Source organism: Marmota marmota, unplaced genomic scaffold (assembly GCF_001458135.2).
Source record: "Marmota marmota marmota unplaced genomic scaffold, marMar, whole genome shotgun sequence".
Taxonomy (NCBI): Eukaryota; Metazoa; Chordata; class Mammalia; order Rodentia; family Sciuridae; genus Marmota; species Marmota marmota.
In genome coordinates this window covers 2,040,022-2,047,704 of record NW_025999927.1, presented here as the reverse complement: position 1 = coordinate 2,047,704, position 7,683 = coordinate 2,040,022, and positions in this window count along the sequence as shown.

Below are 7,683 nucleotides of genomic sequence, written 5' to 3'. Positions count from 1 at the left end.
CAAGTCCCGCCTGGACTTGCCCAGCCCTTCCTGCAGGCCTCCAGAGCCTTCAGAATCTTGGTGGACCCTTTGTTGTGGGATTGATTGGTTTCTTTTCCACTAATTATTTCTTTACACACACACACAAACACACACACACAAATTAGAAATTTGAAACATTTCCACAAAGATTTAACCAGTTTCAGAAATAGATTCTCTCTATTGAGCGATCATGTCCAAACCCACAGAACTCAAAATTAGAATACGATGTCTAAAAATGTAAGACTAACAAAGCTAGCCTCCGCAGGAGAGAGCATCCTCGGAAAGAGCACTCCCGTGGGAATTACTCTGTCAATTTTACATCAGTAGTACAGTTGATTTCGTTGCTTTTTTCAGGAAAGAATTATTGGCTTCTGACTTCTCTCCTGTGGGGTTTACCAGTTCTAGACTGTAAGCTGTTTGAGAGCCGGGTTATGTTGTGTATCCCCAACACCTGGAGCTGTTTCCAGCCACCATAAACACTCAGTGAATACTTGTCGAAAGAATATGTGAACATGTTGAATGTTTTCCATCTTGGTGTACCCCATCAACCCACATACAGATACACAGCTTGGTTTTCCATTCTGATCCCATTTCTCTTCCCTTAAAGCAATGAGAGGCAGTCTCTTAAAAAAAAAAAATGTTTAGGCTGGGCTAAGAGAGAGCTTCATCCAATTGAGATGTCCCACCTCCAACCACCAGAGGAGGTGGGAGGAGATGCACCCACGCAGGTCCAGAAGACCCACGGGCAACTCCAGATGGCTCAAGCTGGAGTGAGCCAGGCCCGGTGTCTCACACTGGACAAGGCAGCTACTTCTCAAGTAGCTTTTTGATGTAATTATTATTTTCTTCTTACACAGGTAGAAAATGAAGCTCTCAGAGGTTCAGTTGCTCACAGTTAGAAGCTCATAAGTGAAAATGCTGAAGCTAACCAAAGAATCTTGTTCCCAAACTCTTCCCCACACTGGGAATTGCTCTCTGAAGTGCTGTGTACCGAGAAAAGAACTAAATAGAACAAAACCAGAGAAGGAGGGAGGAAAACACACGCCTGCAGATTTCATTAGTGATTCCAACACGGGAAACAAATCTATTTCCAATCTGGCAACTCTTCTAGTTCTCTTAGAAAATCGATACATTGGCTTGGCTCTGAGAAATCATGTAGATATAATTCAAAAATTATGAGCAATTGAGAAATAATTTCTAGATTGAAAAAAATGTCCGAGGCAACCTTCCATTTCCTCTCAATACAGGGAAAGTCACTTCACTTTGTTCAGGGATAAATTCCAAACCTATCACCCCTTTGACTCCACCTCTTCGGAGGTGACTCACACAGCGGGGCTTTCAGACAAGGAGGCAGAGGGCATGTGTGGGCAGCCACAGCGTGTTCATCCCGCCCATTCTCCTACCCAGCTTTTTTTTTTCAATCCTTTTTCTTTTGGGTGTTCATTCATAAATCATCGAAACATCTGGCCAGTTTGCTTCCCATGCAGATGTTTGGTCTAGTTTATGTCACTGTTTTAACCGACTGCATTGGCTTTATAGGTGGATGTAGCTTAAACAAAAGTGAGGGAACCCTGTGGCCGTGGGGAGATGGAGCCCTCCGGCCATCAACCACCCAGTCTGCTTCTCCTTCCATGATGGCTTCCTGGCTCAATCAAAAATAACGTGTCATCACTGAAGAAGTTCCTAGGGAAGTAAAAATCACTTGGCGTCTCTCCTGATTGGTATCACAGCCTGAGAGAAGCTGGACAGGGCCAGAGGCGGAAACAGGACCGCAGGAGGAAATGATGGGAGTAGACTCACACACTGCACCAGGGGCCAGGATAGAATAAGAATTCAGACCCAGGTTGTCAGAACCACCTGCACTAGCTCCACCACCCACGCTGTCTCTCCGGCTGCATCTCAGCGAGCCCGTGCTGGTAAACTCAGTTCATCACCTCGGAGGGGTGCCGGCTGGTGAAGCCGCTCACTCACGGAAGACTCTCCACCCTCTCACCTGTAAACCTAAGCTTCAGGCCATGTTGAGAGGCATGTGTCCATGGTGATCGCAGTGGTCCGCCCTGAAGCCCTGGCCCAGGCAGGCAGCGTGGAGTGGGGACCCTGTGTGCGTTAGCAGGACGGAACCACGTGGGACCATTCCTGTCAAGTCCAAGTTACTGACTCCTGGGTAGTGGGTCACCAGTCAAAACTCCTTTCCTGTAGGCACCATGTAATTATTATGGTTTCATCTTTAACAGACAAAAACACCAAACCTGATCATGAAAAGTCTCAACTACAAAACCATGATTTTACAACTATTTATTAATAATAAAAAATAAAGAACCTTATTTGATCTATTTAAACATTGCTTTTTTTTTTAATTTTTGTTTGTATTGGACCATTTTTTGAACTAACAAAACAATTTCACATGACTCAGCACAACATTTATTAACGGATACGTCACGACAGCACAGCCTATGCTGCTTACTTCTTAATATCACATGCCAGCAGACAATGCAAAAGTCCCACATTGTGGCTTGAATGCCTTCATGCAACTGGATAACCAAGCCCAGGCAGAGGAAGGCCCCCCACCCCTGAGGAGACCCCCACTCTGGGCACTAACTTATGCCTTCAGCCATTCTGTCCTCATTTAATTTCTTTCAATCGTGTTTTATGATTGCTTTATAAAGATCTTGTACATCTCTGTAGATTTATTCCCATTTGATAGTTTTTGATGTGAATGTCAAGGTGTCCTATAAATTTCATTGTCTGTTTATTGTTGGAATAAGAACAATTCCATGCTGAATTAAAGAGCTTGAGAAGCCACCTGTAGGTTCCAGCACTCTGTGGCCTTTTGCATTCTCTGCCAGGCCTGGCGGCTGCCACCCTGAGTCCTGGCTCAGCCTTTCCTGGGTTGTCTTCTCTGTGTCTTGCCTCGCTGGCTGGGCCTTCAGGAAACTCGACTGGAGTTGGTGGTGGGTGCCAGCCCCTTGGCCTCCTTGGCCTCTGGCCTCCTTGGCCTCCTGACCTTTGTTGCAGCATCTCATCTGGGCCTTGGACTAATGTGCTGTGTGGTGCTATGGCTGGGCTGTGTTACTGACAGATCTGGAATGTTCCCTCTTTTGCTCTTGGGGAGGATCTAAGTGCAACAGAGTGGTTTTTTCCTACTAGTGTTCAGAAGAGCTCACTAATGCAGCTGTCTGGGCCTGCGATTTTGTTTTGAAAGGCTAACTATGAGTTTATCTTTGTGAGTGTAATTTTGAGACACTTTTCTAAGGATGTATGCAATTCAACTCATCTATCAAATGCATTCACTTGTGATGACGCTTTGGGGAGGAGGTTACTGGGGATTGGACCCGAGGATGCTTCCCCATTGAGCTACGTCCCCTATCTTTTCTATTTTTTATTTTGAGTCAAGGTCTTGCTAAATTGCTGAGGTTGCTCTCCAACTTATGATCCTCCTGCCTCAGCCTCTCAAGTTGCTGGGATTACAGGCATGTGCCACTGTGCCCAGCTCTTAAACTTCTTTTATCATCTGCAGAATATGTAATTTTTTGTATTCATTTGTCTTTTTTATTCTTTTTTCTGTCCTTTGCCTGAGATTTAGTGAATTTTGTTATTCTTTCCAAAGAACTAAATTTTGCTTGTGGATTCTCTTTGACTATTTTCTTTTTTAAAGTCTTGACCTTATCTTTGCTATTTCCCTCCTTGTATTTCTCTGAATCCACCTAATTTTTTGAGATAAATAACAAGTTATTTGTTTTCCACCTATCTTCTTTACTGATATAAAATTATAAATTTCCCTTTACCCATGACTGTAGTAGTCCCCTCAACCTGTTTTGTTATGTAGCAATTTTTATATCATTAAGTTCAAAATATTTTCTAATTTCCAGTGGTATTCCTCATTTTATCAGCATGCTGTTCAGAATTTATTGGTCCATTTTTCCAGTACACAGACCTTCTAAGTTGTGATCAATGTCCCAAGATGGTCATCAGACATGAGTGCCTTGTATCAGCACAGTCAGCGTGGCTGAGTGCTTCCTGAATACGGAGGAGCAAGCATATTCTTCAGCCAGTTTGTCAACGTGCCTCGAGGTCAGATCTATTCCTACCTTGTTCAGGTTGTCTAGGTCCCTAGGGATTCTTGCATGTATGTTCTGTCAGTTACCAAGAGACCCGTGAAAATCTTAAAATCACTGTGATTTTGCATTGTTCTATTTTCTCTTGGCCCTGCTGATTTTTGCTTTGCGTACTCGGAGCCTATTACTAGGTGGCGTGAATGTGGATCTCCCACACCCATGTTGCTTGTTAGTGAACTTTTTGCCTTTCAAGTCTGATGATAGCATGTTTGTCTTGCCTCCCTTTGCTGGGAGTCTGTACAGTCATTCTCCACTCTCTACCTTCAGCCTCTCGGTCCAGAGCTAATCTGCATGTCCCAGGTTTCAGCACAGTCCATTTGGCCTTGGTGGCTGCTGCGTGTTCAGGGGCCACCGTTTCTGTCTGTTCTTACTTTCTTTTTCCAGCCTGCCTTTGGCCGTCCAGCGTCTCACAGCGTCACCCCACCATGCTGTATGCGGCTCCTCAGCACTACCTGGAAGTGAGGGCCACACGGCCATTGAGGTCTGCATGGGGCCACTTGGGGGCCTTGGCTGAAGACACACAAGATGCTGTCATTACTGTTCCCATATGGATTCACACACACACTGGCCATTTCCCATCCCGCACTGGATGTTCCCAAAGAAGATCATTTGCTCCACCCAGAATAGTTTTCCTTATTGTTTATTCTGTTCTTTCATGGATCTGCCGGTCATGAATTTCCTCGATTTTTATCTGAGACTATATTTCCCCTTAATTTTTTCAGCATTTTAGAAATGCAATAATTTTCTTGACTAAATGACTGACTTACAATCAGCATACTAGAGTGACGTAGCCACATTGATGTTTACAGCAGCTCAAATCACAATAGCTAAACTATGGAACCAACCTAGATGCTCTTCAACAGACAAATGGATAAAGAAAATGTGGTACATATATACAATGGAATATTACTCAGCCTTAAAGAAGAATGAAATTATGGCAGTTGCAGGTAAATGGACGGAGTTGGAGAATATCATGCTAAGCAAACTAAGTCAATCCCCCAAAACCAAAGGCCAAATGTTTTCTCTGATAAGCAGATGTTGATTCATAATGCGAGCAGGGGCAACATGGGAAGAATGANGGTGGGGGTGGGAGGGGGGCTAGGGAAGAATGGAGGAACTTTGGATTGGGCCAAGGGAGTGAGGGGAGGGCATGGGGTGTGGGGGTGGGAAAGATAGTGTAATGAAGGACATTATTACCCTATGTACATGTATGATTGCACAAACACATCCTTTTTATTGTCATTGAGGAGCTGATCCTCTAAGCCCTACGAATATGTATTGCTTATTTGAAAGGCCATTTGATGCTACTTTGAATGCTTCTTAAGGACCTACCACATTTCAGTGACTCCTGAAGAAAGATTCTGCTGGACCCACAGGAAACCTACAGACCAAAGCTGAGTAAATATTCCCTGAACTGTGAAGGAGAAAAGGAAGGCACTCAGTCCTTGGTGTACATGATACAGATTGGTGCTTAGAGGAACACTGAAGGGTAAGCAAAAACATGGAAAGCTTCAAGGAGTGAAGAGCATACATGCTTCTAGTTCTCGCTGGGCTTTTATTTAGAGCAGTAGTTTTATAAATCTCCACCTCTGGCTGAAGGCAGGACCGTGTGGAGGGAAAGCCCAAGTGCTCATGCTGGGAACGCCTGTCTTCAGGAGCACGAGTCTGACACAAGCTCAGATCAATTTTGAGTTGGAAAGAAGTGTAGGTGCTGCCTGCTGGACACCTTCATGCTGAGAACACGGAGGTGAGCATCTGGGCCAAAGGGAGGGTTGGAGGAATGCAGATCTAGGGAGAGCCGAACCAGAGCAGGCTCCCCAGCCGAGCTCAGGGGGGCCACACGAGGCCTGGGCAGAGCACTGCAGGGGGAGCACCCGCCCAGCTCCCCAAGGCGATGCCACCCGGTGGGTGGCCTGATGCCACAGCACTAGCCAGCCACTCACCACCACATAAGGCAGGCCCTCCCCAGCTTACTGCGTGAGTCGGATCCTTGCCTGAGTCCTTGGGGCATCTCCAACCCTTTGACCAGTGCCGGCCTCTCCCTGCCCAGCCCACGCATCCTGGTGGGCTGCTCCAGAGCTGATTGCCTGTCCTCTCCCCGGGCATGACCAGGCCCGCTCCTGGGCTTTTGCACTCTGCCGCAGGGAGATAGGATGCTGGGAACCGGGGTGTGGGGTGCAGAAGGCCTTCCACACTCTCGCTGGGATATATAGGAAGATGGTTTCCCTTCCTGCTTTTCCTTTTCCTGCCTGTGGAGTGAGTGGCTTTCCCAGGCCCTGCTACCAGAAAAGTGTCAGCTTATTAGTTAAACTCTCAGAGCACGCAGTTGAGAAAACACTGACCATGAAAAGTCCATACGACAGACTTGGGAGACGGAACCGTTTTTCTTTGTAGAATTCACATGAAACAACAGAAGAATCTTTAAAATTCATCAACATTGTTTATCTACCCTATATTTAAGTTTCTGAGAGCTGCTTCAAAAATAATGGCTAAAGATCTATATGCTCTACCTCGTGTTTTTTAATAGCTGGATTCATCTGCTTCCTCTGCTCTGTGGTTTTATGGCTCTCTCCAGGCCCATAAATCACACAGTCATTACAGGCCCTTCCAGAAGAGAGGGGCGAAACGCCGTAATTGACATCTCCTCCAAACTTACAGTACTTAGGCTCTGTCATTCCTTTCTTTAATGGACCTGTCCCTCAACCTCTCTGCCCTCAGCATAAATCAGATGCCAGCTGCACTTCCTGGGAGCCTGGGAGTCTGAGCAGGGGAGAGCACGGGCAGTGGGTCCGAGGCTTCACTCACCTGGACTTCTAGCGCCTGTCCGAGGCACGGCTCTGTGGCCACCAGCACCTACCTTTTGCTCTGGGCACGTGTTGGGAGGGTGGCCATCTCTGCACAGGGGGCACAGCTCAGCATCTTGGTATTGTTCTTGCTTCTCTCACCAAGCACTCGTGTGATGGCATCCAGAGATGTGAAGGACTGCTCATCACAAGGAACCGAAGCAGCTGTGTTGGGCAAAGTCCCCAGACGGCAACAAGTGGCCCTTCCTCAGGGCAACACAGATATGCCAAAGCTCAGGAGCCACTCTTGGGTCATCACTGAGGTGACATGGCCAGACGTGCGCCTCCTTCAGCGAGGTCAAGTCTATAGCTCGAAGTCCTGGCATATTGCCTGGCTTGGTGCAGTAGCAGTGGTAGCTGTGGCCTTGCAGCAGTGTGGCTGTGGGGAGTGCAAGTCCTTGCTCCCTGGCACGGGGAGGCCTGCCACGTGGTACTGTTTCTTGTGGCATATTCGTGCTGGTCCTGCCACCTTCCAACATAACCCTACTCCTGAGGGAGCGAGAGGGCCTACCACCCCGATCCCATAAGACACAATAAATATTCACCATTGACCAAACGGGCTGATTTAAGAAGAGTGGCTTCACTTTTCACCTCAATTCCTTCACTCACAAAAGAGAAAGCTCCCTGACAGCCCCCCTAAATACTATTCATCTTGTGGGACCTGCGAGGGGAACCCAACGAGAAGTCCCTTCACAGAAACAGCC